The following is a 13,871-nucleotide window of genomic DNA, read 5'->3' as shown; positions in this document are numbered from 1 at the left end:
GGTAGAGTTTTAATCTGAAAGAGTAATACAGATATGCCCCCAATATGCACAGATGAGCTCGTACAAGATATGAATTTAAGGAAATATTCCTCCTTAGCTATTCTTGCAACTGTACACAGACTTCAGGGCAATTCATTAATGAGAACTGACTCCATGGCAAGTTCAAGATTTTAAGAAAGCAAATAAATGGCAGCAACAAGTAATATCTAGCACCTAAGAAACTGATATTCTCAGTTTCTCTAATAGTCATATCTTCTTGTTCCAATTTCTAGTATTTGAAAAAAATATGAGACATAAAAAGTGGATGAAAAGGATGCACACACACACAGACACACAGAGAGAGAAATTTGGGGAAATAAGTTAAAATAAGCGTAAGTGCCCATGGAAAATTTAGGTTGGTCATTATTTGTAGGGATTCATATTGGCTGGTAAGTGCTTAATTCAAGGGCCTATATCAATGACTTTGTAATGCTGGTCTTGCAGAAGATCATAGTAAAGGTTTGAAGATGTTGTCTTTGTTAAATAGCTAAATCACTTCATGTGCCACATTATAAAACACAGAAGCATCATAAGCTTCTATAAAACTGTACTGTGCAGCTCAAATTGCCTGAAACACTGGCTGCAGAAGTCCTGACACCCTGTTCTGACTGCCAGGAACACCCATGCACATGTGAAAATACATATATAGTGAAATACTTTCAAAGAAAAATCAGATTAAAAGTGAGGGCCAGTTGCAAGTTCTATATTACAGTATTACTAATGATCTGATATAAACTGTGAAAATTTTGCCTTTCAAAATGGAAAATTACAATAAACCGAGAAATTACAAAGAAAGTTAAAAATGTGGAGAGTGACAACCATAGCAAACCATTCACAAGAAGGATTCAACTTCAGAATTAGCCTGGCAGAAGTATTGAAAGTATTTTGGGTAAATCGCAGGTGCCTACTGAAAGTGGGTAATAGAAACTTTAAAAATGGGAGGCGGTAACAAAATAGCCCTAGAGACACATAGGAAAAGACCATTTAACCAATATTTGCACAATGCAAATTATTAATACAAAAAATTAAGAAAATGACAAATAAAAGAACAGTAAGTATTTTGTCCAAACTTGCCACTAAATATTAACTTTTTAATAAAAAACTATGTTACTTTGTACATAGGTTACAATGTTATCAGCAAAGGGATGTATTCAAACTATCAAAGGCCAAACACAAAGAAGAAATCTGGAAAGCTTTAGTAATGAAAGATGTGGTCTCACCTGTTGTGCATAAGGAGACCTTAGATGAACTGATTTCTTATTAGAAAATGGAGCCCATCCAGCTTATGTGCATTCAAGTGCTTTAGAGGATGCTGTTAGCCGAAAATCCACATCTCCCAAATCATCCCTTAATCACCAAAGATAAATGAAATCCCAAATCAACAAAACCTAAGCGAATTCTTTCCTGGCAGATAGAGACTGTATGGAATGCTGACATGGGCCCTTAATCTGAAAAACTAAAATAATAAACAAATGAGCATAAACTGACCAGACAGGGACAGAACACCCCACAGCTAACAAGTAACAGTGTGGGCATAGTCAAAGACCATCAGTGTGTATTTCATTGGTGCTCTTTACTATTCTCTTTGACTAAATGGTAAAATGCATACTGCAATATTTAAAAAACATTTTAGGGCAGGTGTGAAGGTTCACAAAAGCAATCCCAGCACTCAAGATGCTAAGTCAGGAAGACCATCATGAGTGAAACATTGGCCTCAGTTAGAGAATAAGTTCGAGATCAAGTTATAGTGCAGAGTGAGGCCTTGTCTTGTAAACTTAAATAAATAAATAATAAATGAATATTAAAATATTAAGTGGAATTAATTCAAAAATGTTCACTATAGTGAATAATAATATGAAAGAAGTGATAAGGGACATAGTTATATAAAAGAAAAGCTTTCATTAGTGAAATTAACTAATCTCAACTAGCTTGTTAAAATGAGTTTCCCAAGCAACATCTAAGAAAATAGAAATAATAACAATTATTTTAAAAGAAACTTTAAAAATAAAATTACATTCTAGAAATGTTTAATGATAACAAAGTTAGCAATAGAGAAAAAGAGAAATAAACTAAAATGTCAAAATGGCAGAATTCAGCCTTGTCTCATGAGTAGTTTCAATTACTTTTGATGGAATAAATATTCTAATAATGAGACAATAATTAGAATAGACAAGTAGAAAACTTGATCCAATTATATGTTTCAATTTATATCCAAAGTTGCATATACAGAGATGAATAATGAGACTAAATATGTAAGTTATGAAAACAGTTATCAAAAATAGCTGGATTGCTTCAAATACTATCATCAAGATATATTAAGAACAGCCAAGCTTTTCATTAAAGGGGGCATTGTATAAGCCTAATATACTGTTAAGAAGACAGAATCGTTGTGATGCCTCTGTTTAAATATATTTGCACCCAAAAACATGGATTCAAATATGCAATATCAAGAGAATTGAATAGAGAATAAATAAACTTGCTCTTATGCAGGGACTTGGGCATCAGTGTTTAATGGAAAAAGTATACAGAAATTAATTAATATACAATTAAAAACATTAATAGTTCCATAACAAGTTAGATTTCCTACTATACTCTAATCAATGAACATGAAATACAAATTTTCCAAAGCATTTACCTCATAGTCATAATAAAATAAAGAGTAAAAAAGCATGCAAAATAGGAGGTAAAATTAAAAGAAGTTGGTAGGACATTTTTTACATATTAAAACAAATAATTATAAAAAGAAGACTAAAACAATTCTCTACATTTCCACATACAGGAATAAGAAGATCTAAACATAGGTAAGAAGAAATGAGCTAATGTATAGAGTCTAGCAGAATAATGAGAGAACAGAAATATCAAAATCAATCAACAAAATTAAAATGTGAAGGACCAAATCACCACTCAGTGGGTTAATACACATTTATACAGCCTGAAAATTTGTGACCACCTCTGCAACTTATGGAGTAGAAGAAACAGAGCTCCCAAAAGGAAGTTTGCCTTCTCATCTTTACATTCATATGTACATACAAAATAAAATAACCGAAGGAAATTCTTTGAGAATAATAATAAAGTAGACAACTCGAAATTACTAAGTGAGGAAACAAGCATACTACCAAACTAGGCCCTCTGAATGAGGGTGACAGTTGTATGACTCGGGCAGACTGTGGAGCCACTGGGAGCGAGACCAGAATTTATTCCTACTGCTTGTTATGGCTGTTTGGAAACTATTCTCTCTGAAGGGACCTTGCTCAGACTAGATGTAGTATAGGGAGGGCCTTGGTCCTGCCTCAAAGCAATGTGCTAGACTTTGTTGACCTCCTATGAGAAGCCTTATCTTCTCTGAAGATTGATTTATGGGTGGGATGGGGGAAGAAGGTGGTATTGGGAGGAGGGAAGAGAGTAGAAACTGAATTTGGCATGTAAAATGAGAAAAGATAGCGTCTTGTTTTTGTTTTTATTTTCTTTTTTTAAATTGATTTATTTATTTATAAAAATTTTCTACCTCCTCCCCTCCTCGCAGTTCCCTCCCCCTCCCCCATCACCCTTCCCACTCCCTCTCCAGTTCTAAGAGAAGTCAGGTTGCCCTGCCTAGTGGGAAGTCCCAGGACCTCCCCCCTTTATCCAGGTCTAGGAAGGTGTGCATCCAAACAGACTAGGCTCCCAAAAAGCCAGTACATGCAGTAGAATCAAAACCCAGTGCCATTATCATTGGCTTCTCAGTCAGCACTCATTGTCAGCCACATTCAGAGAGTCCGATCTGATCACATGCTCGTTCAGTCCCAGTTCAGCTGGCCTTGGTGAGCTCCCATTAGATCAGTCCCACCTTCTCAGTGGGTGGACTCACCCTTCTCGGTCCTGACTTCCTTGCTCATGTTCTCCCTCCTTCTGTTCTTCATCTGGACATTGGGAGCTCAGTCCAGTGTTCCAATGTGGGTCTCTGTCTCTATCGCCATCCATCGCCAGATGAAGGTTCTATGGTGATATGCAAGTTATTTATTCAACAGTGTGGCTATGGGATAAGGTCAGTTCAGGACCCTCTCCTCTGCTGCCTAAGGACCTTGCTGGGGATATTCTTTGGACACCTGGGAACCTCTATAGAGCAAAGTCTCTTACCAACCCTAAAATGGCTCCCTTAATTAAGATATTTTCTCCTCTGCTCCCTTATCCACCCTTCCTCCATCTCAAACATATTTGTAAGAGCCAGAACCTGGAAACAACCTTGGTGCCCCTCAACGGAAGACTAGATAAAGAAAGTATGGCACATATACACATTAGAGTTCTACTCAGCAGTAAAAACAAGGACATCTTGAATTTTGCATGCAAATGGATGGAAATAGAAAACACTTTACTGAGTGAGATAACACAGACCCATAAAGATGAATTTGGTATGTACTCACTCATTAGTGTATTCTAGCCATAAATAAAGGACATTGAGCCTATAGTTCATGATCCTAGAGAACCTAAATAATAAGGTGAACTCAAAGAAAAACATATATTTATCCTCCTGGATATTGGAAGTAGACAAGATTGCTGGGCAAAAGTTGGGAGCATCAGCGTGGGGATGGGGTGAGGGGAATGGGAGATGGGAAGAAAGAAGGAGAAGGGGAGGATTGGGGAGAGCTTGGGAGAAAAGATAGGTTTTTAAAGAATAAATTAAAAAGGAAGATTCTGATTCACACACACACACGCATGCACACACACACACATACACACACACACACAATGGAGATGAAAGAAAGGATATTATTACCAAACACACAAATCTAAAAATAAATTTAACATTCAAAAAGGTTTTCACAGAATTAAAAAATTAAATGATACACAAGGAAGAAAATCTAGATAAATATATTAAAGTTTTAAGATAATAGATTATTAATGAAAACAATTGACAAAAAGAAATGTAGGCCTCAGTTGTGTTCCAAATAATTTCTTACTATGTGCTAGCATTAAATAAGGGATCTTGTAAGCATTGTATCCCTTAGTTATGTCCTTAGTCCAGATGATTTAATTAAAAAAACAATTTAAAAAATCTGAAAGGGGAAAGAGGATGTTGTAGATCATAGCCCAGCTTTGTATGATGCCTCAACTGATCTCATGCCAAATGCGACAGCACCAAAAAAGAGAATATTACACTCACTACACCGTAAGAAATGACACAAAGCACTTATTCAATGAAACTCCCAAAATAAAAATATTTACACTCCAAAGCTATTTTTGAATTACCTAGAAATAAAAAAATGGTTCAATAGCCATAATTTGGTCAGATAATAGTAATATTAATATTTTTTAAAAAAAGAAATACATAGTTCTATCAAGGGAGATAAAGAAAATTTTTAATGAAATCTAATGGCTTTCAAAACACAAATTTTCAAGAAAAAACAAAACAAAGAGTATGAAAGAACTTTGTTATACAGATATGGAGGATATGTAGAACTCTGCATCTAACTATGGAGTTAATATGTGCTTAACATGAAGAGATGAAACAACTTCCCACCCTGACAGTAGGATCAATAAAGAATGTCCGTAGTTCCCAAATCTATCCTGACTTTTTCTAGAGGTTCTACCCAAAGACATTAAGCAGGAAAAATAAAAATTGTCACCTAGATTAAAGAGTAGACTATGCTATCTAAGTATGCATTCACAGACCACTCACAGAAATTTCTTTGCTCACCTGAAATTATCAGAACTATTCTACCAGTGTAGCAAGACTTCAGTATGCAAAATTAACTGAGCATTGTTGTATAAGAAAAACCAACAATGCAAAATTAAATTAAGAAAACACCCCTGCTTATGAGAACACAGATATAAAACTTTTAAATACTAATTACTTAAAAACGTATAAGGCCTGTTAAAAAGCCTTTGAAAAAAATAGCCTTTGAATATAATTAAGGAAATTCTGCATAAATAAAAAGACATCTCAAAATAGAACTGGGTGATCTGAAACTGTTAAAATGCCAATAATGGGTCTTGGGAGAAAGATCAGTGAAAAGCACTTTGCAACATGCAACAAGAGCTAAGTTCAAATCTCGGGATCCACCAGCCATTGTAGCACACACATAGTCAGGCACCAGACATAGTAGCACATATGTTTAACCCCAGATTTGGGGGTAGTTTCAAAGATAGACATTCATCCAGTCTAGCAGCACTGATGAACTTGAGTTCAACTAGAGATTCTACATCAAAGAAATATGGTGGAGATCATCCAGGACAATCAATACTAACCTTTGGCCTCCACATAGAAACACACAAATATGTATCTATGTGTGTACACTCATCTACCATGTACATATGCACAACATGCACATCACTGATAAACCACGCCAATCTGACCTGTGGATTCAGTGCCTTCACTATTGAGTTTCTTCTGTTTCTACAGAAATTGAGAAGATTATATTACAGAGATCTCAATAGCCAACATATCTAGAAAAAGAAGAAAGTTGTACGCTTTATGTTTCCAAAGCTCAAAACTCACTACAAAGTACATTACAGACATAGTGAGATTGTCTTGAGGTCAGAGGTGTAGTTAAAATTCTCATCTCTTTACAAACACTAAAAGAGAGAACATAATTCAAGCGATTAAAAAAAAAAACCACAGATATGTTTACTGGCAACCTATAACTCATAAAAATAAAAAAAGAATCAAATATATTGAACAACATGCAGAAGATTCAAAGGAAGACATTAATTTTGAAATGATCTATTGCATAATTCTGAAAAATATGTAGGAAACAGTATTGAATTCTCAGAAGAATACAAAATATATTGATTAGTTGATATGAGGGAACAGCTTGAAAGGATTTCCCAGAATGCATAAAACAAAAGATGAAATGTAGCAGAAAAATGCAAACAAATATATGGAGGCTGAAGGCTGTAGATTTAAAATGAAGGTTAGATATTAATGATTCCTTGAAAAGCATAACAAAAAAGGGAATAGAGTTACAGCCACACTTCCAAGGAGGATGCTTTTGGAGGTTTGTATATAATTTTTAATATTTTATAATTTTTAAAATTGCTCTGGTCCATGCAACATAATTCTGAAAGTGTTTTCACCTGAACAAATAGTATGAGACAGCATTGTATGACTTTCACGAGGGTATTTGAAAAAGTGCCTTCTGGCTGGACATAGGTGATAGAACTAATAATTATTTCCCTCATCATTAGCTTGGTGAGCCAATGAGTTGGCTAAGATTACTTCCAGGTGTTTGGGTGAACCAAAGTTGGCTAGATGTTTACAGATCTCTTGCATCATGGGTGAGGATTCATGAAAGTGACAACTATGAAGTTTCCTTTATAACCTTATGGAGGGCACTAAGGGAAAGCCTCTCCCTGGAGGTTGTCATGCCTGTGCAACTTCCAAAACGGATCCCGTGAAGCTTAGAAACCTCTGAGCTTCTGGGGACTCAGATACAAAATGCAAAGAATCTCATCCTATTAAAGCCACACACACAAAAGAAAAATAAAAAAAAATGTTCTTCATAAATGAACTGGTAAAGTTCTGTCCCATATGCTTTCTGTTAAAACTTCATTGGACACAAAAATCAACAGCACTGGCAATTGCGATTTAATATTACAAAATAAAACCCTGTGATCATTTTCTTAAAATCAAATAATCAGCTTTAATGAAAGTGACATGATAAATACGAACCAAAAAAATGAATGTTGAGAATCAGATCAAAGTCACTGTAAGGTTAAAAATGTTTTCTAAAGTTATATTCTGAGGGTTGGAGAGGAGGGTCAGCAGTTGGGAGTGTTCACTGTTTTTCTAGAGGAATGGATGTTTTGCTCCCAGCACCCATGCTATGCTACTCCCAACCACCTGTTCCTTCAGATCCAGGGGCAATTTAAGACCCTCTCTGTTCCCAGAAGGCACTTGCACACATTTGCAAACACACAAACACACACACATACACACACCTTTAAAACTTATCTTTGAAAAATAGCAATCATCTTGTAAGTAACCAAGAGAAAAACCAGAGCCAATGTCCAAAAAATGAAAAAAAAAATCATAAAAATATTTAACATTAGTCAGGGATCAAAGTTGCACATTTCTAATTTTTTTCAAAACTGAAATGTAATAAGGCTGCTTGTTTGTTTTATGGATTCCCAGCAGTTCAGACCCCAAATAATCACACAAAACTGTATTAATTAAATCAATGACTGGCCCATTAGCTCTAACTTCTCATTTGTTAACTCATATATTAATTTAGCCAATTTCTATTAATCTTTATATTGTCATGAGGCTGTAGTTTACCAGGAAAAGTTTTTGCACCTGTCTCCAACATTGCTTCTCTCTTATTCTGCATCCTTTATCCCAGCATTCAGTTTAGTTTTTCCTGCCTACCTAAGTTCAGCCCTATCAACAGGCCAAGGAAGTTTCTTTATTCACCAATGATATTCACAGCATACAGAGGGGAACCCCTCATCACTGGAAGAGTAAATTATAATTGTCATAATGAAATATAAAATAGATTGGCCATTGAAGCAAAAAAAATTGCAATAGATAGCTGTGTACTCTTCTCTTGTCCTACTTATAAACACCCTTCCTTTATCACATATGTTGAATTTGTTATTGTCTATAATTCTTTCCTACAAGATTTTCAATTAAGATATGTTATTTATGCATCCCAAAGTTAGTCATGTCAAAGTTTTGTTAAACATATTCTGATTCTTATGCCACCAAATATAAATCCTGGAGTTATTGACAGGCTTATTGACCTTATAGTGAAGAGACTTTGATACAAATATCATTATGTGGATTATAATCATATATTAGCAAAGACAATGTAACCCCCATCTCCTCCCTCTCTCTTTCTCTCTATCTGAGTGTGTGTGTTTGTGTGTGTGTGTGTGTGTGTGTGTGTGTGCATTCACATTTCAGTATGTAATATAAGCCAGGATACACAGAAAAACTTTCTGGAATAAACATAACACATATCATAAGCAACAAGTGCATGAAGTCTTCAGTATCTGATCTGCGGAGTCCACAAAGAAAATGAACATCTTATTTTTAAACATTGTTTTCAGGGTAGTTTGTTAAGAAACTGTAATCATTGCTACATCCTAGGACTAAATCTCTAACAATGATATGGGTTATACCTAGACATGTAGTTGGTAAGGATGAGCGCACTGTTCTAGCTGAGTCAGTAGAAATTGAGATTAATGAATTCATTAGATGTGATTTGATGCATTCTTTTGTCAAACTTCTGGAAAGAGAAGCAGGTAGTTGGATTAAAATGGAAATTACAAAATACAATCTTTATATGTGAGGTCATTACAAAAATAAGTGCTTTGTTAACAGGACCATTTGCAAACCACTTTAAGATGTTGAAGATAAGCTACATCACAAAGCAATCAATAATTAAGACCTAGAGTGCTGGGCCATTCTCCCTTCCAGAGGCCCTTCCCTATGACATCAGCACTTCTAGTTAGTCTTCCCAAGATATTAACATATTTTTTTTGTGGATTAATCTAGTTGGAATCACTGTCACCTGTAATCCAAAGACAATAAAATAATTCAGTGGTAAAGTGTGTATTGTCTCCCTCCAGCCTGAATCCCATAGATTTTTCTCAGGAGCAAACATTCATTTCCATCAGGTTCTAGCTTCAGCAGGAAATCTCCTTAGTCTCAAGAGATTCTTCATCAACAAAAACACAATCATTTTAGTTTTTTGGTTTAGATGTTATTCTAGTGAAAAATTTTTGGGAAATGTTTCACAGAAATCTTTGATTTTGGTAAAAGTGAGTTACAATAAGTCAAAAGTTACAACTTACATGTCAAAGTTTAGAAAAAATGCCTAAAATACACCTGAAACGTTATTTAACATTACCCCATTTAAATATTTATAAAGAAAAACAAAGTTATAGTGAGGTAAATTTTCATGTTTAGTAATGTTTTATGTGTATTTGTTTAGATCAATAGATTTGATGCATCTAGAAGCTATTCAATTGAGTCAATTTGAATATTAATGTTAAAGTGTCTCTTCTCCTTTCCAGTCGTGGAAAGCACAAATCCACAGCACTGTGGTGCAGCATCAGACAAACACCGCTAGGAACGTTCAGAGTGGTGTTTTCTCTTCTAAATATCTTGCTTTAAACCCACAGCAGTTCCTATTACAGCACATAACATTTTTGCATTAGATTTTCCTTTTGAAGTTAAAAATGTTTATATGTTTTGAAAAGATCTAGAACTTCTCAACAGAATCGGAACAATATGGAAAGAGTACTATGTAAAATAAGTTTTTCTGTCTCTCCTCTCTCTAACGTTTATCCCTATGCTTGTGTTATATCCTCCATCTCTCTTTCTCTACCTACTCAGTCTTTATAGGCACACATAATTATATGCTTGGAAAAAAAAAACACAGAACAAAACAATGAAAAAAATTGTAGACTATCTGAGATACGGTCCAGTAGCCTGATTTTGTGCAGTTGTGCAGTACTGTATTTTTTTTTTTTAGCAGTTTAGCCATGAGTTGGTGAACTATTGATTTTAGAGGAGAGAAAAACTGAAGAGAAAAGAAAGCGTCAGACAGAAACACACCACCCATAACCAACCCTCAACCACATTGGCTAGGGAAGAAGCAGATTTAAGGAAGCAGGTGAATTTCATGAAAGAAGCTGCTTTCAGATGCCAGAGATCTAAAGATCCAGAGTCCAGTTGTTGCACAGAACCCTTTACTGTGCAAGTTCCACAGGAGTGTCTAATGCATGACAACATCTTCTATTTTTGTAACAGCTCCGTAAACAGTAAAGAAATAGAGGCACTGGTTCCATTCCTTTTTTTACAGTCTAAAAGCATCCTGTGCTAGGCATTGTGCCACTCTGGATTTGAAAATAAAATGGGTAGGGCAGTGAGACTGTGCTTTCTAATGCTCACTTTAAAACAGTCAAAAGTTTCAAATAAAAAAAAAATATAAGAAAATCCTGGAAGACAGCTACGTGTCGACAAATTCTAGGTTTCTGCCGTAATATTTCCTTTCAGGTTAAGAAAGGTCATACACACTGTTAGTCTTCTGTGAGCTTTGCCAATACCTAAGCAAAGGTGCAGTGAGTGGCACTGCCAAACTACTGCTGAAGACATCAAGGCAAGGGCATTACCTGTGATAAAGCCCATGAGTGGCTGACCTGTAAGCACTTCTGGTCTTCTCATCTTTCCCCCTTGATGTGCTACTGGGTAGAAGTCAGGTGAACCATAGCCACCATGAGCTTTTCTCACTGAAAAGGGTCCACATACAAAAGGTCCTGGCTGTTTCACAGAAGCAGAGCCTAAAGGAAGAGGGGCTAAATTCTAGCACTAGAACAGGAGAGAGAAGTCTCAATATATTCTTGATATGGGACAAGATAGAGGCCCCAAATAATGAAGTTTTCAGTGGGTGAGGACCTCAGATAGAAATAAGTACCTGAACAGGATGATTCCAACCTTCACTTAATTCTTAATGGCTCTTTTCAGACTTTGTCCTCTATGGCTGTGCACCAAGTGAGGCGTGGTAGCTGCTGCAGCTTTCCTCCAGAGGATTGTCAATCAAAACACCTCCTACTTGGTTAAAAACTCAAATAGGATTTTAGTCTGTAGTTTCAGAAGCAAGGTCTGTCTGGTTTGATGAGTTTGAAAACAGGCGATTGTCAGCTAGTTGGGATCTTTAGAAAGGAAAAACATGGAGCCCTGCATGGTGGCACCAGCAACAGTTAACAAGGCACTTTCTACCCTACATAACCACTCAGACAATTCTTCTTGCTGACTCTAGTTCCTGTCTAGTATGGCAATCAATATGCACCATCATAGTGTTGTCTCTGCTTGTGTTGAAGGTTTCAAGGGCATTACAAAAAATTCCATTTTTGGGGAGAAGGGGTAGTTGAGAAAACAAGAGCATTCTTTTTTCCGTAGAGCCTAAATTGAACCGGTACCACTCAGTTACACCCTCAATCCTTCTAATTTTTTTTTTTTTTTTTTTACTTAACCTCTTGAGTATCTTCTATAGAGATGGATACTTTGCATTGGTATGGATCTTGCTTTATTGATACCAAATTAAGGTCAATTTTGTTATACTGTGCATATGTATTTCTGATCTTGATTAAGGTATTTAAAAATGTAATATATAATTAAAGATATATATTAAATAGGTTAATAGATAATCATCTATAATAGTCAGGCTTGTAGTCATGTTAGTTAGATTTTCTAGATGTAAAGAGATATGTATCAGATGAATAGGCATTCTTCAGACCGTTAAAAGACTACAGAATATGGTATTTAAAACATTTTAAGAATTTAGGACTTTTCATGACAATGAGACACATATGCTCCCAGCAGCACCAATTACTTCAAGAGAAAGATGGGCGTTGAAGAGGCTCCTTATGGAATTTGTTAGCCATATGGGCTAGAAACTGCTCTTGCCTGGACTTCTTGATGAACTGGACATGCAGGAACCACAGAGAAATAACTGCAGAATTTGCTTAAAGGTAAGACAATAACTTCAGGTTTCCTGCTTCATGAAAGAGTCTACTAGACATTCTGCAAGACACAGAAAAAAGTGAAGGACAAACTGCCAATACAGGTGTAACTGTCTTTGAAATTTCATGCTTCATGGAAAAATCTTCTGGATACAATGAGTCTATAGGCTGATGATGGATACTCCAATGGTAAAAAGGAACTTTGGGTAACTGTCCAGGAACTGAAATGTCTTTGTCAATTTTCTAGTTTGGACGTTGCTTACAATACACTTCCTTTTAACTTAGGTAATATTTTATCCTTCTGGAGTCTTTGATGGAGTTGAAGAATAGTTATAATTAGCTTTCCTTAAATATGATAAAAGATAAAGTAGATATAAATATTGCAACTATAATTCTTGCTTGACAAAACCTTCTTTTTAATTTAAACAAAAGAGGAGAGGTTATGTGGGATTTACCTCTGTATGCTGTGATTATTATTGATTAATAAAGAACTGCTTTGAGCTTATGGCAAGGCAGAACAGAACTAGGCAGGGAAAACTAAATGGAAAGCTGGGAGAAAGGAGGTGGAGTAAGAGAAAAGTCATGGAGCCACTGCTGGAGACAGAATGCTGAAACTTCGCTGGTAGGCCACTACCTCAAGATAATGCATAGATTAATGGAAATTGCTTAAATTAAGATATAAGAATGAGCCGATAAGAAGCTAGAGCTAATGGGCCAAGCAGTGATTTAAACAATGTGGTTTCTGTGTGATTATTTTGATTCTGGGCAGCAGGGACAAACAAGTGACTTCCCTCACTATAAGTATCTGTCATTGTATGTCTGCAATACCAGGCCCCAAGTCTTTCCTTTTGATTAAATCCCTTAAAAAGAATAAAATCACAGGTTGCCTATCCATGATCTATGTTACTGATTACTCTATACTTAATTTTTGAGCTAATTAGAAAAAAAAAAATACTTGCGAACTTCAGTGATTTACTCAGCACAACACAATAAATATTCCTAATGAGTACAAAATAAATATGTACCTAAATGTAAAGTGTTGTCAGCTAAAATAATTCTGAAAATTGAAAACTCTATTTTAATTATTCAATAACTCTGATCGATACTAATTTATTCATCAGTAGCTATGCATATTTAGCTTCATGAAAAACTAGAGACATTACATCTCTTACATCATTACAGTTTAAAATTTAAGAACCAAAAACCCCATTTATTTCATAAATAAGAAAATGTTTGTTTCCTATGTAAGAATAGAGAATGTTGGGGAAAATGGTAGCCATAAGAAGTTAAAAATGATAATAATTTAATAGGAGTGAAGCACTTGCTTAAGCTACCTGGGACCCAGGATTTGACACTCATCTACATCTGTATCTATATGTGACTAT

This window comes from Microtus oregoni, unplaced genomic scaffold (assembly GCF_018167655.1).
Source record: "Microtus oregoni isolate MIOR12 unplaced genomic scaffold, Mior012 000002F_ref0000024, whole genome shotgun sequence".
Lineage (NCBI taxonomy): Eukaryota > Metazoa > Chordata > Mammalia > Rodentia > Cricetidae > Microtus > Microtus oregoni.
Note: the sequence above shows the minus strand (reverse complement) of the source record.